At 46.5% G+C, this 23496-nt stretch overlaps 1 protein-coding gene across 2 annotated transcripts in view; it reads left to right on the forward strand.

Moving 5' to 3' along the window:
• The window catches only part of LOC138569614 (uncharacterized protein KIAA1958-like), a 182355-nt gene that overhangs the window by 92070 nt on the left and 66789 nt on the right, over positions 1–23496 (forward strand). The gene's annotated exons all lie outside the window — the stretch shown is intronic.

Below are 23496 nucleotides of genomic sequence, written 5' to 3' on the forward strand. Positions count from 1 at the left end.
GCCTGTGTTTCCATTATGGCCTCACCCATAGGGAGGCCAAAAGAATAATTGCACACCAGCCTTGTCTGTACTTTCCTTCGATGTCTCACAGGCTCCATGCTGGCTCTTCTGTACGTCGATGCCAACGGCATCCGGTGATTCCATTGAATACAATGCATCGAATGCAAAAGCATCGAATCCAAAAGCCTCGAAAAAATTCATTTTTTTCATGGGTAAAGTTTTTTTTATTATAATGTGTTTTAAGGGGTAAAAAAACGGGGGTTGGGTGAGGATCCCCCATAAAAAAATGAAAAGAAATGCATTTTTTCGATGCATTTTTTTCGAGGCTTTTGCATTCGATGCTTTTGCATTCTATGCTATCACTATAAACCAATGTCAACTGGTGTCTTACAAAGGAACAGTAGGGAGACTTGCAAGGTTGACTGAAGTATTATGAGAAAAGACAGATTGTCCGATCCTCCTGCTGCCTCCATCCATCGCCCGCACCGCCGTCCTCCGCCCGCCCTCCCTTGCATAAATATACTGTTGCCCTCCCACCGCCAGCCTCACTTACCTTCTTTCTTCTGCAGCGGCAGCAAGTGCCACTTCCGAATTGCTGCTGCTCCTGCTTCCTGGCTGCCATGGAAAAGAAAGAGGAGCTCTGTATCATACCTGCCTACATTTCAAAATCAAAAACCCTGAGATGTATGCCCCGCCCACAGTCACAAAAGACTCCGCCCATTTGCACACTGCTCCGCCCACACACCCCGCCCACCTGTGAAAAGGGTAAATTCGGCTGTTGTAGCCGTCATTAGAAACACGTTTGCTGTTTGCATTTTACAATGCAATGCAATAAATGGGAATGTCCAAGGACATGCATAACCATCCAAATTGGTTAGGACGAATGGCATTTGCCTTCCATAAAGGCAATACACACACAAAACCAAGAGAGGATATTTTCTTCAAATAATGTTTTTGAAAACGTTAACATGTGTGCATGAATTCAAAGAGAACCTTCAATGTTTCTCATTTTATCTGGGGGGACCGATTCCACCCTATGAAAAAAGCGGGTGGACTCCGTCCGCCCGCGTGTCCCATGAACTTGAGCCCTGGCAAACTGGCCAAAAAGAATGAAGCTGAAAAAATAGGAAAACTGCTTTCCATCCGGTGTCATTAATGAAAGCAGTATTCAGAGTTTTTGTTTTTTTTTTGCTTTAGCTTTCATTCTTTTTGGCCAGTTTACCTTATGTTTATTCGCCCTTCAATTTAGGGTGATTAAAACATAAGGCAAACTTGCCAAACAAAATTAAAGATTAAGCACAATAAACGTAATATTGCATTTGCACCGTTCCCTGGTCCCGTCCAATCCTCCATCCGATTGGCTGCAAAAGATCGCTGCCGCTAGCCAATCGGATGGAGGATTGGACGGACCCGAAAACCTGGACACTCCAGGGTCTTCCCCGGAGACCCAGAGAAATGGCTAAAAACCCAGAGTCTCCGGGGAAAACCCAGAGGTTAGGCAGGTATGCCTTCCAGATCCATGGCAGCCATCTTAGTGCAGTATTTTGATTCAGTGAACGGCACTCTGTGAGGCGTCCCGTTCATTGAATCAAAAGACAATGCTCTCAGCACCCTGGGTTACTGGATTTTGCTAATAGCATTAGTAAAAGCCTACAGAGTTACATTGGCAGGGATATGGCCAGTGGTGGAAATGGGAAAAAATTGGTGAGGGATCCCACAAAGGCGGGGGTGGGGGTGGAGTTTGGGGCGGGGCCAGAGGAGGCAGGGTGGCAGTTGACTTCCGATCAAAGCAAATGTTTAGAATAATAGTTTAAACGGCGCTTTTTCTTTCATGCTGCTTTGTTTTCCAAACTATATATCAATTTCACTTTAAACCACTTCCATGGCACTGGTGATGAGTTACTTCACTATGCCAATTGACGAGTGTTGCTGAGTGAATATTCTTTAATAAGCAACTATTTTCATCCGAATTTATAACAAAAAACCTTCCCCTTGGGTACTATTCAAACAGGGTGAGTTCTGTTCGACATAGGCAACGTTTTCTTTTACTTGAACCACACCTGGCGCAGGACACCTGTATATTTATTTATTTATGCAATGTTTGTCGGATACAGATATCCGACCAACATTGCATCAATAAATAAATAATCGGGGTCCATGTATCTGACAAACATTGCATGAAGAAATAAACTGGGTCATCGCTGAGGACTGTAACTTCCTCTTGTGACCGCTTGCACAGGGTCACCAGAGGAAGTTCCAGTTTGCTTTTCCTGCAGCTGTGACCTGTATCAAAGTCCTGCTGCGTTCACGCAGGGGGGCGGAGCCAGCAGAGCGCTCATGGCAGCAATGACCTGCTCCGCCCCCCTACTCTGTGTCGTCGCAGGCGCTTTCTTTTTTTTCCACATTTATTTTTTTTTCAAAATAATTTGCGTTTTGCAGCTGCTGACTCTATCTGGATCGTGAGATCTGGCTACACATCTGGTGCTTTATCTCGGATCCGGCGAGAGCCGGCCCAATGACCAGTACTGGATAGGACGAATCAGAAAAGTGTGACTTGATTTCACATTAGTACCCTGGGCGGTGGCACCAGCCAATCAGGGAGCTCGGAACACGGGCTGCATTCACTGGTGTAAGCCCACGTTCTGAGCTCCCCAGTGAGCCTCTCGCCCTTAGCCTCACTTGCACCCCACCCCCTGTCTCACATGGGACCTTTAGCACCTGCGAAAACCTAGAGGATACAATGAATTAAATGAAAAAATATATATTCACATATCTTTTGTCTTGCGACGCCACTCATTTGAGAGGGAATTTGCTTTCAGTATTGCTTACATCAGCATAATCACCATTGAAAACGGACTCACTGGGCAAAAGGTAGGTGGGATGTTCTTTTTTCTTTTTATATATTGCAGGCTTTCGCATCCGCGCTGCAGTTTCGCGGTACACTAATGGTGACATGAACTTCAGCGGTGGGCCAAATGGGCCGCCGTCCCTTTGCCCTGGCCATTGAGGTGTGCAGCAGGCTGTTACCGCTGGGGTCAGCCCGACCGCCTCAAGTCATATCGTCTCATTAAAATTCTATGAACAGTGCAAATGCCTCACTCTGTCAGAAAGGTAAAATGGAGAGGCACTAGTTTAGGAAATCCATGAAGTGGTCTGGTGTCTATATTTTGCTGTGGGGCTTAATCACCTGGAGGGTGGCTCTTTTTGTGCTGCACAGAGGTTTGAATGGCTACAGTAAGGGATGTTGTCCAAAGTCAGGCATGCGTTGCATAGCGCCAATGCTATACTGTTGTTATTTTGCCCTGGCAATGAGGATGTACGATGGGGTGGGGTACAATGCGGAGCTAAGGTCAGTTGAGTTCAAGTTGGGTTTTTGCACGTAGTTGGAGTATTTGACTGCTGTTAATTTCGTAGGTAAAGCTTGCAAGTTCTTATGGTAAAGTTCTCCACTGTTCTTATGTACCGCTGATCTCCTATGTAAAGCGCTTTGGATAAAGGCGCTATATAAAGAACAATAAAAATACAAATACAAAATTCACGTGAGAGAACTGGGGTCAGGCAAGGGTCTTGATAATAGTGGCAAAGAGCATGCCACCTCCACAGGATCTTGCTTAGAGAGAGGTGATAATGTTTGAGAAGTGCTCAATGCCAGGGGTTGGAAGGATTCAATATTTTTCTGGACAGGTGTGAGAGGTGTAACGGGTGGCATGCTACATTGGGTTGAATGTAAGATTAATGCTATGTCTGAATTGGTCAACAAATAATGTGTTTGTGTCGGATTGGAGAGGGGTGGCTGACGGGGCCATGAAGTCTGTTTTTTGTGATTATTTGGTTATTAATGTCTACAGTTGATTTTGCCGTGATTTGGGGGAGGTGGTCTGCCCATGAGGCCCCAAGGTCCTCTTTGGAGGATGTTTATGAGGGTTTAGAGGTTCTCAGAGGTTCACTCTGGTAAAGCACTTGTCCAGATTTTTGTCTCTTTAAGATTTTTCAGAATTGGGATCAGCAAGCCGCGGCTGCTTGCACGCTGCCCCCATCTCTAGTAGATGGTGACCAACTGGGACAATTTCTTCATGTTTTTCAGACTATAAGCAAATCAGAAAAGGGTTACTGCTGCCACCTCCCCTTTGTTCAACTGTCATTGCACCAAGGGGAGCTTTTGTCAACTCCTTTTGGACACTCCCAAGTACTTGTTTTTTTTATTTCCATGAAATCCTCTTCTAAACTAGTTCGAACACCGCTCTATATTCCATCAATTCAACTGCATTGATTCTCAAACTCTTTTTCGAAGTTCTTTTCATTGGTTAATTCTTCCCAGATTTTGGAGGTTCTTCCCTTGCCGCATCTAGCAGTCAAGTCTACTCCAGCTTTCACAAGGGATGTTCCTGACACAAACCTAGGCGCTGTATTTCCTGCTCCTATTTTCCTTCCCGCACTTCCACTGCTGAACTTGGGAGAATGGTTCCTGAAAAGTAACATATTTCAAAGGGATATCTTACCATAATGAGTGCAGCAAGAAAAAAGGTTCACCCATAAACAATTCATGTCTGACTGGATCTATTTTTGGTATATCGCAAATGGAATTGAATTGATATTTTATTTCTATTGCGCTCATACACAAGTGTTTCAGAGCGCAACAAGGCAAGGGAGGGGAACAGGGGAGAACAAAGCAACGATCTTACTAGGCGCAAGTGCATGGGGAGGGGAAAATTGCATGGAAGAGGGAGAAGTTGGAAGTGCGGAGCAAAGGAGAAACAGATAAATAATACATAATAAATAAATAATAAAGGCAACAAACAGCGGTAGTGCCTCCAGTAAGTGGCAAGTGCTGGGTTTAAGGCAGCAGACAGGGTAGGTCTTGATAAGTGCTGGAAGAAAAAGGGGGGTGGGCTGTATGGGTACAGATACAGACCCTAGTGCAAGCGGTGGCCCGGTGGCAGTGCGGGAGGGTGGCAGGGTGAGCAGGCACCTGGGCCCGGAGGACATAGTGTGGCCAGGTTCACGGTACCAAGAGAGAAAAGATCAGCAGGGGAAAGGGGGAGCGAAGGCAGAAGAAAAGAAGAATCACTGTTTCACCCCATTTCATTTTGACAGCAGAGTTTAGCACATGGCCCTCTCAGGACTGTGTTCGGCCTGCAGGAATGGAAACTCGCCTACTTGTAGTTTCATTACAACTCCTAATATGCCTCCGTGAGACAGCACTGCTATGAGGCTAAGGGACGCAGTGCTACTCACAACTCCTGTTGCTGTTGTTTTGAGGCCTGCTTTTGTGTTTCTATGTGCCTTCACTCATTGCCTCTTTCCTCTGGATAAACTGTGACTTGTTCATTTTTTACTGCTGCTGACTTTGCTTGCCACCCAGACTTTGGCTTTGCTTGTCCCTTTGGCCTTTGCTGCAGATGGCGGGAACGGGGGCTCTTTCCTCAACTTGTTCTTGCCTCACGCCTCAGTTATCTTCGTTTGCCAGTTCTCAACGCTTGTTTCTCCACCTCTGGGTTTGTCCTGTGTTCTCAGCCTCTCGATGCCTTTGGCACTCCCTGGGCGTACCCCACCCCATCTGCTCCATTCCATCTCTGAACTCTGACCTCTTCCTTACTGGAAATCCGCTAGGCCTTTTGCAATTTCATCTGACTTGGATCCGTTCTGCGGTACCCATGCTCAGACTGTCACGTGTGCTGGTGGGAATTTGCATACTTACTGGTGACTGATCCTATGTTGACGCCTCCTCTGATTTCTCCGTCTGGTATTTGGGGCTTGAGGGGGAAGGTAGTTCATATTCATTTTGTACCATTAATGAATATTAATGTGTGTTTGTCTCTTTGCAGTTTCGGGAATTGGATGAGGGTTCCTCGAGGAGAGCTTTCCTTCCCACCTTTTTGCCTATTCCCGAGCTGCTCCCACGCTTCATGGATATATACTTGAGGGCACCCCTTACTCTGTAGGGGGCCAGGGTACTAAAGTCAAAAACAAAAAGAATTGCCCCGCCAGGAAAGCAAATTACTTATTTAGAAATACATTCTCAAACCTTCTTTGGTGAAGTGGTGATGAATATAACATAGAATTCCTCTCCAATCTACCTGACCCAATCTGAGGCAGAAAAGTTCCAACTGAATGTGAAACAAACTACTGCCCACTTGATCTTTTTCCTTACAAATTGTAGGCTTTATAATTTCAACTCACTGTGTATGGTAACAGACATATACCTCTCAGTTCTTATGAAGCATAGAGAACAAACAATATATACAAAATCATTAATACATATTTAGCATAAACACATGACTGGTTTCAGAAAAGAGGGTGATAGCAGATGCAAGTCCTAGACACATTTCTAGGTGCCCCTGGTTGCCTAGACTACCAAGGCGTGGGCGAACACAGAGCAATAGTAGACATCGGTCTCGAAAGCACAGAGTCCCGATTAGCTTGCAGAGGACATCCCGCGTGCAGCTTGCGATTCGTGCGAGGTCCCCATGGCAACTTCGTACGGACATTAGCTTGAGCAGAAAGGGTAGGATTCAGCAGAGGGGGTATGGCTGTGCAGATGTTACATTGACTTTGTGGGACACCAATGGCCAGTAGTACTATATCCATAAAGCAGGAAAAACATTTTGTACAATTGATTCTGTTTCACTGCCCATGTGTAGGGTCAAACCCTGAAATGAGTTACCTACTCCACACCATTTCCCATGCAAGGGACACATATGACAATAAAGGCAGTGACTAGTGTGAATTGATGGTCCTGAGTCAAGTTTCTTCACCCATATTTATTACTAAACTTCTAAAACCACAGTTGCCCATTAACATAGCCCTCCGCACCGCCCCCAACAACAACAAACACCTTAATGCACCACACCCTTCCATCCTCATGCCCACACCCCCATCAACCATACAAATACTCCTCAGCCCCCAGCCTTATGAACCACCTCAACACAACCCTCCACCGCGGTGCCCCGCGCATATAAGTTTGTGCGCCCATTAACTGATTGTGACAAACATTTTCCACATGTCCTTGTAGAATGGATTGGCTGATGTTGGATCACCAGGATGACTAGCATGGTGGGCTTCTACCCAGCGAGACCTCTACCGGAGTTGTGAAGTCAATGGTTTAGACTACATAGGTTCCACATTTTGCAACCGTATCAGGGTGTTCTTGACCCTTTCAAGGATTTCTGACATGATTTGGAACGTATGCCCTCTCTAAGCTCAGCACATGTGCACCTGCTCAGATTACCTCTTGGTGCCTCTCAGAAGAGCATTTTCAGCACACACAGACTCTTACTACCTTGTTGCGCATTCAAAATGTACACACCACAGCAGTTACCTGTCTTGCACTTTCTCTGTCAAGAAAGTTCAATTATACTAACTTCTGTTGATATCCTGGTCTAGCCATAGTGAGGGTGACAGTAGAAATCTCTTTATCTATCCCTATTATGATTTTGGGTAAGGCAATTCCATACTCGGCACTCCTATTTTGCAGCACTAACTTTAGCCTTCAAGAAGAAAGCAGTAGTGCAATATCCTTTGCTTTGGCTACAAGGGATTATACGTATGTAAATATTTGTCCTGCTACTCAAACCCAGTAGTAGGGCACAAGATATTCACACATCTAAAATGGTTTTCAGGAAATCTGCATACTGTCAAAGTTTTCAGAGTTATATTGGGCACAGACATTAATGCATGCTAAGGAAAATCTCATGGTAGTGCTCTCCACTTCTAATGCCAATTTAGGCCTGGTGACGATTCACAAGGTGTCGTCACTCCTCCCCAGGGGGACTGCTTTTCCATGAGGCTGAGGCTACCGAGGTGCAGCTGCTACCCAATAGACTGCCTAGGTGTGGCTTAATGAGGGACGACCTCATGGGGAGGGACTCCCCCTCTGGGCACAAGGACGATCACCTTAGGTACAGCCCATTGAATGTTGATACTCCCCAACATTCCTTAGCCCGCCCTAATGTCCAGAGCAACTACATTGACAGCACACATATGTTTTGTTGTAACATAGGGCCTACAACCAAAAGTACTAGGACAAGAAAGAACACAGGAGACATAAAGATCATTGAATGTGATAACACTGGTACGAGGTGGCCCTTAAGAGGAATGATGATTAAATCAGTAACAAAGAAGAGGGACTTGTGCAATCCGCATGGGAGGAACTGGATACAATGTATAAAAAAGGAACAAAGGACTATCAGAAGTGTTAAGCCTGGCTGCGGAGCAAACACAGTCGTAACGAGACGCACAATGGTGGAAGGCACAACGGTATCCATTCTATTGGGGAACGAAGTCAGCGTTCGAAATCTCTAGCATAGGAGATTCAAATGCTGACAGCTGGAGAAAAGCGCAGACCGACATGCAAATGCTGAAGAATTTCTACGCCTACTGAGCAGGAGCGGACTGAATCCCTAAGCCAGGAAGACGCTGCCAAGCAACGAGTGCAGAAGAGAGAAGCCCACAGAGCTGGAGAAGTGTACCCCAGTCTAAGGATGTCCCAGCAACATACCAGAGCCCTGTAAGAGGTAAGGTGAGGTACAGAAGCACTAGAGAGGACAGGGGGTTGACACAGAAGCTAAGGTGGCTTTCCCCTGCTCATTATTAGGGAGGACATTAATTGGCATAAGGAGAGAAGGGTCTGGGGCAGTAAGAAAAAGAGAGCATCAGAGGAAATCTTGCTCGGCACAGTGGTAACGAGGAAGCCACTGACTACCAGAGAAGGGTCTGGTACCCCAACAATGAAAAAGAGAGCATCAGAAGAAATCTTCCTCGGCATAGTGGTTACGAGCAAACCACTGGGCACCAGAAAAGGGGCTGAGACGCCAACAGTGAGAAAGAGAGCATACGAAGAAATCTTCCTCGGCGTAGTGGTTACGAGCAAACCACTGGGCACCAGAAAAGGGGCTGAGACGCCAACAGTGAGAAAGAGAGCATCAGAAGAAATCTTCCTCGGCGTAGTGGTTACGAGCAAACCACTGGGCACCAGAAAAGGGGCTGAGACCCCAACAGTGAGAAAGACAGCATCAGAGTAAATCTTCCTCGGTGCAGTGGTAATGAGGAAACCACTGGTCTCGAGAGAAGGGTCAGGGACCCCAACAGTGAGAAAGAGAGCTTCAGAGAAAATCGTCCATGACGCAGTGGTAGTGAGAAAACCACTGGCCACAAGAGAAGGGTCTGGAACCCAAAAAGTGAGAAAGAATTGTGGCAAGCAATGCCAGCAGAAGGGAGCCATTCTTCTAGTATCGAACGAAGAGCCGAGAGAAAGTCGCCAGGGGAAGGGAGTTATTTGCCCTGGCTTTATTCTGAAATGAACCAATCAACACAAGGAGAAGGGAGCTATTCTCTTGGTACAGGCCCCGGACTTGTGTTGAAGATGCCAGGGGAAGAGAGTCATTCCCCATGGCCTTGTGGTGAACTATAATAAGTAATACAAGGAGAAGGGAAGTATTCTCTTGGTCCTGGCTCGAGAACTGTACTGGAGACACCAGGGGAAGGCAGTCATTCACCCTGGCTTTATTTGAAACTGTGAATTTACACCAGGAGAAGGGAGCCATTCTTCTGGATGTGTAGTTGCATAAAGACTGAGTGAAACCTGTAAGCCAGTGGAAGGGAGTCATTCCCCCTAGCATTTTTCTTGTAAGAGAACATTCTTTGGAAACTGTTCAAGACACCAGGAGAAGGGAGCCAATCTCCTGAAGAATTAACATTCTGTTAGTTTATCCTTTAGTTATAGTTTGAGGGTTAGAGTAGGATTTGACACAGGATGGTGGAACTTGGATTTGGCAGACATTCTGACAATTCCTTTAGGTTTATTCCGAGGCAGGGAAAACCCTCTTAGAGATAGGGACAGATAGGTTTTCTATTTGAGAAATAAAGGTTGCTAACCAAAACCATGCCACCTTTGTGTCAGCTTCCTTCGACACCCTTACACCCTTATAGTCGCCAGACCAAAGTTAACACAATGCCAGGAAATTATAAGAAATCGGGGTCTGTTCAATCATGTTTGCAAGGAAACCTGATGCGCTGTGTGCTATCTGGCTCTGGAGGGAAAGTGTACTGATTCTCACCATGGTAATTCCCTTCTTAGCAGGGCTTTAGTGAAATGCAAAGGAATTGTGATTGGAATTCAGGACTGTCTTCCCTAAATGGCACAGCACAGTGCTGCCAGAACATATGTTTTGGCCACTGGATGGGCTCATTTGTGGCAAACAAAAAAGCATTGTAATATCTCACATAACATGCATTAGCCCCCATACCATAGAGGTCTTCAACATCATCAAAAGGATCATAGAAAACATTCTGTGCAAATATTTGAGGCCTATTTCATAACAATTCTCTGTATGTTCTGGGTACAGGGTTAATGGGTACAAACAACCTGGATTCATCAATCACAGAAAATATGTGAATGGGCAGCATTTTGGCTGTACCATTTAAAAGGTTTTAAATGAGGGCATCCATACATGACCCAAAATATGTCCCCAGCTCCTTAAACTCTAATTTCTGTAACGTGTGCAAGGAACTCAAAGGCTTTAGGCTCATTTATTTGCTCACAGGTGGATTGGGAGCCATGCTCAGAAAGTGTACAGAAGTCAGTGAAATTCAACCATGAGAGTCAACCATAACAGTATAAAATACATTGCAGACATTGCATCCATTTGTTACAAAATAACTAGTTCATGGCTTTAGCAACCAAAAACGCTTTCTGCTTCCAAATGGGCAAAGCCTCGCTACTTTCCTGAATGGATCTGTTGTGATTAAGTGTGGCATATTGTGGGTCATCCTGGGCATCAATCATTATCATCAGTCGAATCTCCATCTTCTGTTCTGAAGGTTCCTGAATTAAAAGTGGAAAGTTGCTCTGAAATAAAGGGAACCTTCTGGAGCAGGTTCCAGATGATCCACACAACCCTGTCTCGTGCCTTTCTTTGGAGGTAGTACAAGCAGGACAGCTGTACCGGAACCCTACAGTCAGATGACTTGCACTGCCAGTCTGCAGGAAGCACCAAATGGAGACCTGTCATGGATTTATTCCAAGGCCCAACCTCCTGCCTCGAGCGTGGCTTCAGAAGGAGCCGCAGCAGCTTCCACCTGGAGGGCGTCCCTCAGCAGTGTAGTTGTCAGCAGCTGATCTTGTCTGGAAAGGGTACTTGTAACAGTGTGCAGATTATGCATGAATATTTTTCTCCCAAAGATTACAAATGGCATTTTACCTCTGCATAGAGACAGGCGTGGGAAATTACTTAACTTTCTCATTATGACCTCAGCCTGGCTGAGGGGGATCTGGGGTGAACCGTGAGTCACCCGAGAGAGAATATCCTGCGAGAAATTGGATGCATAAATAATTTACAAACATTGTGTTGAGAGGATATGAGCCCGGCTGGGGGGAATCTGAGGTGAATAGTGAATCGCCTAAGTAAATGACTAATTGTGAAAATCTGAAAGAGGAAAAGAACTTATTGTTTGTTTGTTGTATCAAGCCCTCTGAATGACGAGACTTCGAAAGGCAAAGAGACTTGGACACGGAAGGCCCTTATGCTAATGATTGAACTATATCCTTGTGCTAGAGAAGCCAGAGACTGTGCTAAGCTCGACTCAACCACCTTGTTCCGTGCTGGAAACGTGGGGAAGTGAGGCCAATGGCCTGCACATCCTGACATATCATTTTGTGAACACTTCTTTCTTTTTCGTAACATTGTTTCCCACACTATTTGTATTTAGAGGTAAGGATTGGCAATAGGTTTATTAGTATAGGCCCTTTTATTTTGACAAGACACTACTAGGACTGCATTATTAATATTTGATGGTCGTAGCTTGCTCCCATCTGTAGATTTAGGATTAGACAGGCGTTTTCAAACCCTTTTCTAAGTTCAATAAACACCCTTGAACTGTGTTCAATTGTATCTGTCTTACTTTTGATACCATGCCTTCCTTACACTGCCAATGCATTGCCAATTCTTTTGGCCTTGTGTGTGTGCTCTTGTGTGCATCCCCAAAAGGGCATGTCTGTTTGATGTCCCATATTTCTCTCCAGATCTGTCTGACAGAGACAGTTTTGTGCTTGGTATTTCTGAAATAGTTCTGAATCCACCAGGGTAAATCTGCTTTTTGAGCTCTGACAATATAATCTGAATCTGAGACTACCAAGATGAGCGTCTTTGAATCTGCCTGGCGCAGAGCCAGCTCTCACTCATGTATTTCAGCAGTCTGAACTGAGGTATCTCCCAGATGTTTACATGCAATGTCAGAATGTATATAATTATTTTCATGTGTGAAATATCCTATAATGCCTTGTTTTGCTTTTTCTAAACAAAGTGCATGGACATTATCTTTCTCCTCAGTACACTAAGTGAAAAAACAATGTACACTTGAAACGCACTAACACATACACATTCAGCTAGATTATAACGGTGTCTCTTTATTGCCGTTTATTATTCCAAAACAAAAACATACATAAGTGAATAAAATGCGATAAAAAAGAATAGATAAAATACTTCACATTTGGCAAAGCTGTAAACCACTTCATCTCATCAAGCACTTCACTGGACAGCTTCTAGACCAGGTTGGCAGAGAGAATCCTCACAAGGGGACCGACCAGAAAAGATGCATCCACCTTTTCTCCGGCCCGGAAGCCTTTTCTCTGACAGCCTTATCCGGTGCTCTCCAATTTAAACATTACACAAATGCCACATGAAACACTGCAAGGGGTAATACATTATTTTTTGCATGGTAGCGCGAAAGAGCTTGCTTTCAGCTCCTACAACATTATCGGGCAATAATTCAAAACAGCCCTTGAACACAGCAAAGTAGCATAGGGAAAAACAAGATGTTTTCCAGTGATTGAAAGAATGCAGACAGTATTCAGAGCTCACATTAAAATGCAGCCTTCACCGAGGCTTGAGGAAAATGTCCACTGCTGCACTCACAATCCATTTCAAATAGACTCCATGTTTTAAGATATTACATTTTTAAAAAACATTAAATGCCTGCATAAGCAGCAGAGTACTTTGAGTGAGTACCCGCCGCTAGCACTAGACTCCTCATCATATATTACTAAAAAAACAATGGGATTTCAGGTAATATGGTGTCAGGCTCTGTCGCCATAGTCCAAACCAAGCCACTGATTCATTTCAATTCTGCTTCATAATGTGTTTTTTTTATATTGTGTACATTTTGTGTTGCAGACCATTGGAACATAATGGTGTGTAATGCTTTTAGGTTTGCTACACTAGAATGTGTCACAACCTCAAATTCATCACTAGTCATGTTTTATTTGCAGGTAGAGTGCCCTCCTTTTGCACTGTGATTTGCACTGCTGTCAAAATATATTCTTCTGTTGTAAATCTTAATTCTGGAGTAGAATAGACATGTGATTTATTGCTTGTTTCTCCTAAATTGCATGCTGTATAAGTGAATTTATTGTTTTCTGGAATCAAACTCATTTCAAGGTCCTTATTTGTGTCTCTGACTTGTAAAAGACCAGTTTGTCATTAATGAGTAGACATATTGCAAAATAAGAGTGTCCTCTGTCAACCAGTGAGCAGCTTTGACATTTGGTTTTATCAAAGCATCCAGCGGTTTCACTAGTTGTGTGAAATTAGACACATGCGATCATCCATAATTGAGTAATCCTCTTATAACTTATGTCTGAATGTTTGAGGTGGGCGCATGTTTGCATATTTGACAACAAAATCTGCAGACAAACCTCTCCTCTAATCTGTGAGTGTGAGACCCAGGAAGGTAACCGCACCTTCAGCTATTTTACATTTCCTGAAAATAAACAAGTACCTGTTGGAAGGCAACGTGCCTATGGTGGAATCTACTTGCTAAAGTGCTCAGTCAAGTTTTCAAGAGTCATGACTCGCCTAGATATCATTGATGTACTGCCAACACTTGGGGATATCTGCTCAAATGCTCTGATGATTTAAAAAGTGTTGTGTGAATTCTTGTGCCCTTGTATTATGTCAGTGAACAAACAATGGGCCTCATTACACGGATGGCGGTAAGGGTTTACCGGTACCGGTAAGGGTACCAGTGCCGGTAAACCCTTACCGCCTCACTACGAGGTCCCTTTGTGGGACCCTACCTTAACGGCTGGTTTTACCAGCCGTTAAAGACGGGACCCGCAAAGGGACCTTGGAGGTAATTACGGTACCGCAATTTGCGGTACCGTCATTACCGCCTTCCCCATTCCCACTGAGCCCTATGGGGGCAAAAATGGGAATGGGGAAGTGCCATGGTGAATGGGGAATCACCGCCCCCACACACCTTGGAATAGGGTGGTAATTCCGCCATTCACCATGGCGGACTCAGTAAAATACCGGCGGCAACCATGGCGCTAATAGTGCCATGGTTACCGCCGTCCGTGTAATGAGGCCCAGTGTCTCGCTGTAAAAGTGAAGGTGTTTGCTGCTCATGGATGGGCATGTCCATGTTGTTGCTGTTGATGGAGAAATCAGAATTCCCACATCCACTGCACCATTGTTGCTCGATTTAATTTTAGTGATTGTTTTAGTTCTTTAGAAGTGCTAATAGTAGGCTTTTGCTAGGGGACTAGATTGGTCAGTATCCAGTGATCCTAAGAAAATGAAGCACTTTTCAGAATTATACTACGTCTGGAGTATACTACGACTGCTCCTACGACTGGAGTATATAATAGTAAATTATACGAGTCCTAGAATATGTGGGGGAAGGCTTTGAGGGGTGCAGGAAAAACGTTGCCTGCCTGGCGACTTTTTCTCAGGCGACATTATCACATTGAGCGGATTGGTCTTGTGCTTTTTGGAGGAATTGATCCTCCCCACAGATGTGTTCCTCTTCGGAAGAGCTTCCTTCTAGGTGAGCTGCTCCTAGAAGTAGAGGCTGGAGCAGTCGGGGTAGATTCTTCCCCAGAGGAATGTACGTTTCCCTCAGTGAGGAACATTTGGAGGCTTCATTGCCTATCCTGGAGTGTTTTATCAGAGAAACTCTGACTGATCTTACACAGTTCAGGCTTGTGACCTGCACAGGTGCATTCAGTTTGTGGATCTGTACGATCTGTAACAAAAAAATGTTTTCTTCTCACTTTTCTGACAGTCCCTGAATTGGGATTTTCTTTCTCTAGGATTCTGGCCAAAACAGGGACAAGTATGTAAAGCTGCCTACAAAGAAAATCACACAGTGCTGTTGAGAAGCACCGAAAGGCACCCCTAAACCACTAGCAGGCAAAATAATGCAAACCCCAAAGTGTTCAGAAAAAACATAATACAAGCAGAAAAGGCTAGAGTGCAGACTGAGGACTACGTAGCACAGGAAGTGCTGTAATGAATTTGAAGATGGCTTCCCGGGGCGAAGCTTAAGCCTAATTCTCTCAATGATCAGGGGAAAAATTGACCACAATGAGTTGAATGGTCTCTAAGTTAAAAGCATTACCTCTATGTTTATGTCATTCTGCATTACCGCTGCAACAATTTCGTGTGCTGAGGCTTCCCAGCCTGATAACAGGGAATCATATTAGTATTTGAATCTATGAAATATCCCAAGCTGGAGCCTGACCGCCACTGTTGTCTGGGTCTGCAGACCAGTGAGTTGAACCTCTAGTTAATCAAAGGAGGCATGACCTTCTCGGAAACAGGAGGACCGACGGGACCAACAGCCCCAATAAATGTATTTTGACATGGTTCCTACAGCTAAGGGAAAAGCCCAGCAGGGTGGGTTCTGTCAGGATAGCAAGCCTAATGGTCTTGCGGATCATAAGTGAATGGATACAATATCATGTATTTATTTACATATGTATTTATTTAATGGTTGCTCATAGCATGCTCACATGATTGACTGGTTGCTTCAGAGGACAATGTTGAAGAACAAGCAGAAGGTAGTGAACAGAGTCGGTATCAGATAAGGATAGAGGGAGGGAAAAAAGGGGAAGAAAGGTATCAATATTTAGGAGTGGAAGCGGACAAATGTATTTTGAGTGCACAATGGAAGTGTAGTAGTACTCTTCCTGTTAAAGATGTGGGGTCAAGTAATTCTGGAAGATGGGGCTTGAACTGTCAATCACTGCACCTCCGATGTTTGCTGAAAGAATTTTGTGAGTGCTAGCAGAGAAAGAGTTGAAGCTTTTAAGGCAATTTTGAAGTTGGTAGAGTTTTATGTAGTGTCGCGGATAGGCAAGCCTTAGTCATAGAGTGCTCTGTGGGTGAGCAATGGGGAGGCTAATGAAAATGTGACAGAGCATGAGAGATGTTTGAGGTTTTTTCAAGTGAAAGAGGAGTTTGTATTTCACGTTTTATTTGAAAGTACTGAAGTTTTACCAACATGGGGTCTGGCATGGAGTCACATGCTCATGAATATTTCCTGTTGTCAGGTAGGAATCTTCTATAAAAGAAAAAAACAGTTTCACTTTCACTTTAAAGCTGTATTTCTCCTCTAAGCCAATCACTGTCCTCTGGGTCATACCACCCCCAACCAATGACAGTCCTCTCCCTAAACCCTGCCTCTGGCAGCCGTCTTCAGATTTATACTGCACGCTTCATTGTTGGGATTCCTCGAGTTGCTCTCTCAGCTATTTGTACGTTTCTTGGAGTTTTTCAATGAGAAAAGTTCCATTTCCTTAAATCTTTGTTCCAAAGAGCCCATGTGCTCTTTTCCTCATCTTCCGGCAACGGGCAAAGATTCATCAAAGTTTCTAGTAGACCATCTTGGGCCTACTTCCCTCCATACAACCATGACGGAGGAGAAGAAGGAGGGAAGGTCCTTCTTCAGACCCAGCATCAAATGCGGGCATCCGGAATGTGTTTGTTTAAGACAAGCCCCTACAATGCCTCTACTGCCTACAACCGGACCATAAGGGGGTCGAGTATGAAATACGCCTCGGTTTCTCAAAGAAAACGATGAAAAACAGGCATAGTAGACTGGTGGCGTGGCTTAACTCGAACAAGGCCTCTGCCCATACCACGAGCAGGGTCATGCCTTGTGCAGAACCTGCCGGTCCAAAGAGCGTTCTTTGAAGTCCTTTGAGAGGGTCCAAGATAAGGCCAAGATCTGCAGGTCCGAGTTCACCAGGTTCGCTGCTGTTGCGGGATCCGTATTGGATAGGGCGTGATCAGCATCAGCTTGCGCCTCCATAGCCAGTCTACCCTCGAGCTCCTCTTCAAAGAAGAAGTCATCCACCCCGGCTGAGTTACGGGAGAAATCGGATAAGCCAAGGACCGTAGAGGAGAAGAAGGCAGCGTAGCCCAAGCAGGCTCAACCTGCACAGGCAAAGACGCCATCAGCAACGTCTTTGACATCTACTAGTACTACGGCAGCTATGGCACTGATCCTCTGAGGGTGGCTCCTTCAGCGCAGAAATTATCCCTGCCACCACGTCGTGACACCACAGCAGAGGCTTCGACAAAGGCTGCAGGCCCTACAGAAGGGTTAAAGGTACCAGCCCAGGTCCGGTTCAGAACTGTCAGGGAGGCAAAAATGGGGCTTGCGTGAGGAGGCCCTGAAACAGTAATCCCAGGTCGCCGTTCAACCTATGGATGCCTCGTCAACAGGCAACGACGATCAAGAGTCTGTGCATACGATGCACAAGGAAAATGATGGCGGGTCATGACCTAGTTTTCCTGCCTTACCCTCTCAGCCGAGGGATATTTACTTGGACATTCTATCAACACTCCACACCTTGATGTCAGAAATACAGCTGAGGATGGCCCCAGCGCCGGCACCCTGGGTACCACAGGCACCTGGTTAGCACCTGCCTAAAAAGAGGAAGCATCATCTGACACCCCGTATCAACCTCCTCCACCACGTCGGGCCCCAACTCCCCCAGCGGACTCAGAAATGGGTACTAGGACGGATACGGCCACGAGTACAGATGAAGACTTTGTCCCAGAAGACAATGAATCACCTCGGATGCTCCGCACAGAGTTTCCCTACCAGATGTGGTAGGATCATTCCACTCCATGATCACCTGGGCCTCTGAGCTATTTCAGCTGGTGCCCGAGGAAACCAAGAAGGAGGGTTTCTTGTATCAAAGGCGAGATGCCAAAAGAAAGAAGATCATGGCGGTGCCTTTTCTGGACGATGTTTCAGAGCAGGGCCTGGCCCTCATGAAGAACCCTTGCACGGCTCCAGCCTAGCGGGATAGGCTGGAGAAGAAGAATAGGGTGCCGGACTTCGCACCAAAGTGCCTGAGGTCTCAACCATCACCGGACTCGGTGGTGTCAGTGGCTGTGAGGAACCAGTCTGCTAACCTGGCCTCATCGTCGTCAGTCCCTCCGGACAGCGAGGGGAAAAAGTATGAATGGCATGGGAAAGAAAGTCATCTACACGGCGGCGTCCACAATCAAGCCAACGATCCTAGCCTTGACGATCCTAGCCAGGTAAGACAGGGAATTGTGGTACAATCTAGGACCGATCCTGGAGTTCCTCACCGATGATAAGAAGATGGAAGCCCTTGCCCTTTTTAAGGAAGGAGAAGTAGCGGTGGCAGTGGGCATCGCCAACACAGGTTTCCGGCAAATGGGCAATGGTGTCTGTCAGAGAGCAAACGAAGAACAGGATCAGCAAGAAAGGAAAAGAGAAGAGGAGGAAGCTCAGAAATGAAAGGATAGAAGAATACAAAGATTGTTATTGTTATTTTGCATTTATATAGCGCCTTATATACCATTGGTATGGTCTGAAGGCGCTGGTAGGTTGAACGCCCTTGGGAACCGAAGTTCAGATCAGTAGAGAGAGTAGAGAGAGACAAAAGGTGCGTGTGAGCACCGGGTATGTGTGCAGCTGGTGGGTATTCGTGTAATAGCTGCTTCTTAGCAGTAGGTGTGGTGGTTGAGCGATCAGGAGTATGTGTTCGTTCTGGCAGGATTTATCCAGACCGGATGTGGCTGCGTTAGGCCTGAGGAGAACGCCTGGCTCTGGGGTGTGTAACCAGCAGTGATGATGTGGAGTGTGCGGCGGATTTTGGTATTAGAACAGTTATACCGAATGGTGTCATAGGGCCTCATTACGACCCAGGCGGTAAGTTACCGCCTGGGCCGTGACTTTACCACCATGGCGTAAACTACGTTTACGCCATGGTGGTTGGCGGACTTACCGCCCCATTCCGACCTTGGCGGGGCGGTAAGTCCCCAATCCCCATTTACCCTTCCCCATTCCCATTTTTGCCCCATAGGGCATAATGGGAGTGGGGAAGGCGTTAATTACGCCACCGTAAATTACGGTGGCGTAATTAACTCCATGGTCCCTTAGCGCCATGGATTTTAACACCTGCTAAAAGCAGGTGTTAAGTCCGCCATGGCGCTAAGGGACCTCGTACTCAGGCGGTAAGGGTCGGCGCTGTTTACGGCGCCGTAAAACCCTTACCGCCTGAGTTGTAATGAGGCCCATAGTATCTCTGTGTTCTAGTTGAGTGGTGACGTAAGGAGAGAGTAAGCATGGAGGTATGATATGACGGGTTATATGCTCTTTCAAACATTCTCTGCATTCCAAACCATACTATATACGTCACGCAATTCTATATGCTCCAGTCGGCTCCGTGCACTCCTATCCTCTCCGTGCACCCCAGTCTGCTCCACACACTCCGATTCGCTCCATGCACTCATGCATTCCAGCCCGCCCTGTGCTCCAGTCCGTCCCACGAGCTCCAGTCCGTCCCGCTCGCTCCAGTCTGCCCTGCGTACTCCAGTCTGCCCCAGGCATGCGCTCTTGTCTGCTCCACGCATGCGCTCTTGTCTGCTCCATGCATGTGCTCTTGTCTGCCCCACGCATGCACTCTTGACTGTCTCACGCATGCACTCCTGTTTGCCCCATGACCTACGCATTCAGTAGCTCTATGTACTCATCCATTCTACACACTCATCGGTACTGGATGCAATCTGTGCGCGTTCGTTCTACGTACTTGTCCACTCTACGCAACACGTCCATTCACTCCAGGCAGTCGTTCGCTCCAGGCACTCGTTCGTTCCAGGCACTCCTCCGCTTTATGCCCTCACACATACTATGCATTAACCTGTTTTACGCACTCACCCCCTCTACGCACTCACCCTCTCTACGCACTCATCCCATTCCCCTGTTTTACGCACTCACCCCATCTACACACTCACCCCTCTACGCACTCACCCCCACTAGGCACTCACCCCCACTAGGCACTCACCCCCTCTACGTACTCACCCCCTCTACGCACTCATCCCCTCTACGCACTCATCCCCTCTATGCACTCATCTCCTCTACGCACTCATCCCCTCTACGAACTCAACCCCTCTACGCACTCAACCCCTGTACGCACTCAACCCCACTACTCTCTCGGCCCCTCTATGCACTCAACCACTCTACGCACTCATCCCCTCTACGCACTCATCCCCTCTACGTACCCATTTTTTCATAAGCACTCATTCGTTCTATATATTTGCAGGCCCTAGCTACTAGTCTGTTCTATGTAGTCCTCCACTCTACACATTCTTCCACTCAGCTCATCTATCCCGCTCCGCTTGTCACCCGTTCCCCGTACTCTGCATGTATTCCTCATTCATCGATTCTACATGCTTATTGGTTCTATGCACTCACCCGGTCTGTGTAACTCATCCGCTCTAGGTGTTTGTCCGCTTTATCCCCTTGCATGCACTACACCTTCATCTGCTCTGCGCAATCTCTCACCCTACGCAATCGCCTGATCCCCGTACTCACCCACTCCCTGAACTCAACAGCTCCCCGCGTGCATTCGCTCTCCACACTCATCCGCTCTCCACACTCATCCGCTCTCCACACTCATCCGCTCTCCGCGCTCATCCGCTCCCTGCACTCATCCGCTCTCCGCACTCATCCACTCCCTGCACTCATCCGCTCCCCGCACTCATCCGCTCCCTGCACTCATCCGCTTTATGCACTCGTGCTTTTCACGCATTCAACAGCAATATCCTGTTCCGTATATTCATCTCTACCCTCATCTGTTCTATACCGTCATCTGCTCTGTACACTCATCCTCTCTGTACACTCATCCGCTCTATATACTCACCCACTGTATACACTAATCCGCTCTATACACTCAGCCACTCCATCCACCAATCCACTCTATACACTCAGCCACTTTATATGCTCATCCGCTCTATACATTCATCCGCTCTATACACTCATAGGCTCTATACACTCATCCACTCTATACACTCATCCGCTCTATCCACTCATATGCTCTATCCACTCATCCGTTCTATACACTCATCCATTCTATACACTCATCCGCTCAATACATTCGCCAGGTCTGTACATTCATCTGCTCCAGCGATCTATACACTCTCCGCACTTCTGTACTCATCTGCTATCCACACTCATGCGCTCTTCATACTCATCCGCTCTACATACTCATCTGTTCTACACACGCATCTGGTTTATGCTCATCCGTTCTGCACATTCATCTGTTTTACACACTCATGCGTTCTACTCGCTTCTCTGTATTTATGCATTCATCCGCACTACACGCTCGTCCGCTCTACACACCCTGCCGCTCTACACACTCATCCGCTGAACATGTTCATCCATTCTATACACTCATCCGATCTACATACACCTTCAATTTTCACACTCATTCGAACTATATAATCATCTGTTCTTCCACTCATGCATTCTTCCACTCAGTGCATTCATCTGTTCCACCTACTTCATCCATTCTAACTATTCCATCCACGCCATTCACTTCGTTCACTCCTCATGCATTATGTCCATTTCAGGAGTTTAAATCTCTTTACCGTATCCGTATGATTTACTCTTATTAACCAATAAGAGTGTTATTCTGTTTGGGTTAGTTTGGTACCGGTTGGTTTTAGGGGAAGAGCCAGCTTTTCAGCAGTTTGCGGAAAGACGTTAAATCCTCAGTTAGGCGGATGTGGGGTTGGAGTGAGTTCCATAGTGTGGGGGCCAAGGCTGAGAATGATGATCCGCCTAACCTCACTGAGTTTGTCTTTGGTATAAAGAGGAGCCCGGATGAGCTTGATCTTAGGGTGCGAGGGGGGTGATAGGGTTTTAGCTTGTCTTGAAGATATTGAGGTCCAGTTTTATGCAGTGCTCGATGGGAGATGCATAAGGTTTTGAAAGTCACTCTTCGGGCTACTGGAAGCCAGTGCAGCGTCTTAAGGGCTGGGGAGATGTGGTCTCTTGGGCCGAGTGAAAGTCGCAATTTGGCTGCCGCCTTTTTGTGCCCTTTGGAGTTTATTCAGTTGGTAGGCGTGGACACTGAGGTATAGGGGGTTTGCGTAGTCCAGTCTTGATATAACGATTGATTGGACGGCGGAGAGTCTGTTCGGAAAGGAGAGATGTGGAAGGATGCACCTAAGGGTTTTAAGGTGGTACTGGCAAGACTTTGAGACGTTGTTGACTTGGCGCGAGAGTGTTAGGTCAGAGTCAAGGGTGCATCCAAGAATTTTCACTGAGTTGGTGGGGGTCGGTGAGTTGCCCATGGCGGATGGCCATGGTAGTGGGTGCGGAAGAAGTTCGGAGTTGCCACATACCATGATTTCCGTTTTGGAGGGGTTTAACAAGAGGTGGCTTTGGGTCATCCAGAGTTCTATGTCAAGGAGGCAGGAGGCCAGGTCAGGCCGGGAGTTGGGTTTTGAGTTCAGGAGTTTTAGAATTAGTTGAGTGACGTCGGTGTAGTTGTAACACAGGATGTTGTGTGAACGAATTATGGGTGGGAGGGTGATCAAGTAGAGATTGAACAGGAGGGTGGATAGGCATGCTCCTTGTGGGACTCCCATGTCGACTGGTCGGGCTTGGGAGGTATAGGTGGAGAGTATCGTTATTTGGTACCTATCTTTGAGGAATTAAGCTATCCATTTAAGTGCGGTTCCATGAATTCCTAGGGAGTGGAGGCGGTTTAGGAGGATTGAGTGGTTGATTGAGTCGAAGACAACGGATAGGTCAAGAAGGATTAGTGCGGCACATCCCGCGGAGTCATTTTGAGGTCATCCCAGATTGAGGTTAGGGTGGTTTCAGTTCCGTGACGTGCTCTGAAACCTGATTGGGCGGGGTCTAGGAGATTGTTGGCTTCGACAAAGGCATTTAGTTGGGAGTAGGCGGTTCGGTCAATGAGTTTGGCAAGGAACCTGGTGTTTGAGATGGGGCGGTAGTTTTTGGGCTCAAGAGGGTCAAGCAACAGTTTTTTAATTAGTGGTTTGACATGAACCGCTTTGAATGCGTCGGGAAAGATGCCAGAGGAAAGGGAGGCATTTATGATGGATCTTGCGTGTTGTCCTGCGCAGGTGGATGCAAAGATTTCTTTGAGGGTTGTGGCTGGGGAAGGGTCCAGCGGTGAGCCAGATGGTTTGCGGGCAAATACAAGTTTGAGAAATTGCTCTGCTGATATTGGTTGCGCAGTGGTCGCAGCTGGTGGGCTGACCGGTATGGGGGAAGAGTTGCCTGGTGGATGTAAGAGAGCCAGTTTGGTGGCTAGAGTATTTGTTCTTTCGAGAGCCGTGGTGTAAAAGTGGCGGGAGAGTGAGTCGCACAGTGATTGTGAGGGGGTCGGAACGGTTGTGGTGCAAGCCAGATTGGTGA

This window comes from Ambystoma mexicanum, chromosome 1p (assembly GCF_040938575.1).
Source record: "Ambystoma mexicanum isolate Mex_15411 chromosome 1p, UKY_AmexF1_1, whole genome shotgun sequence".
Classification (NCBI taxonomy): Eukaryota; Metazoa; Chordata; class Amphibia; order Caudata; family Ambystomatidae; genus Ambystoma; species Ambystoma mexicanum.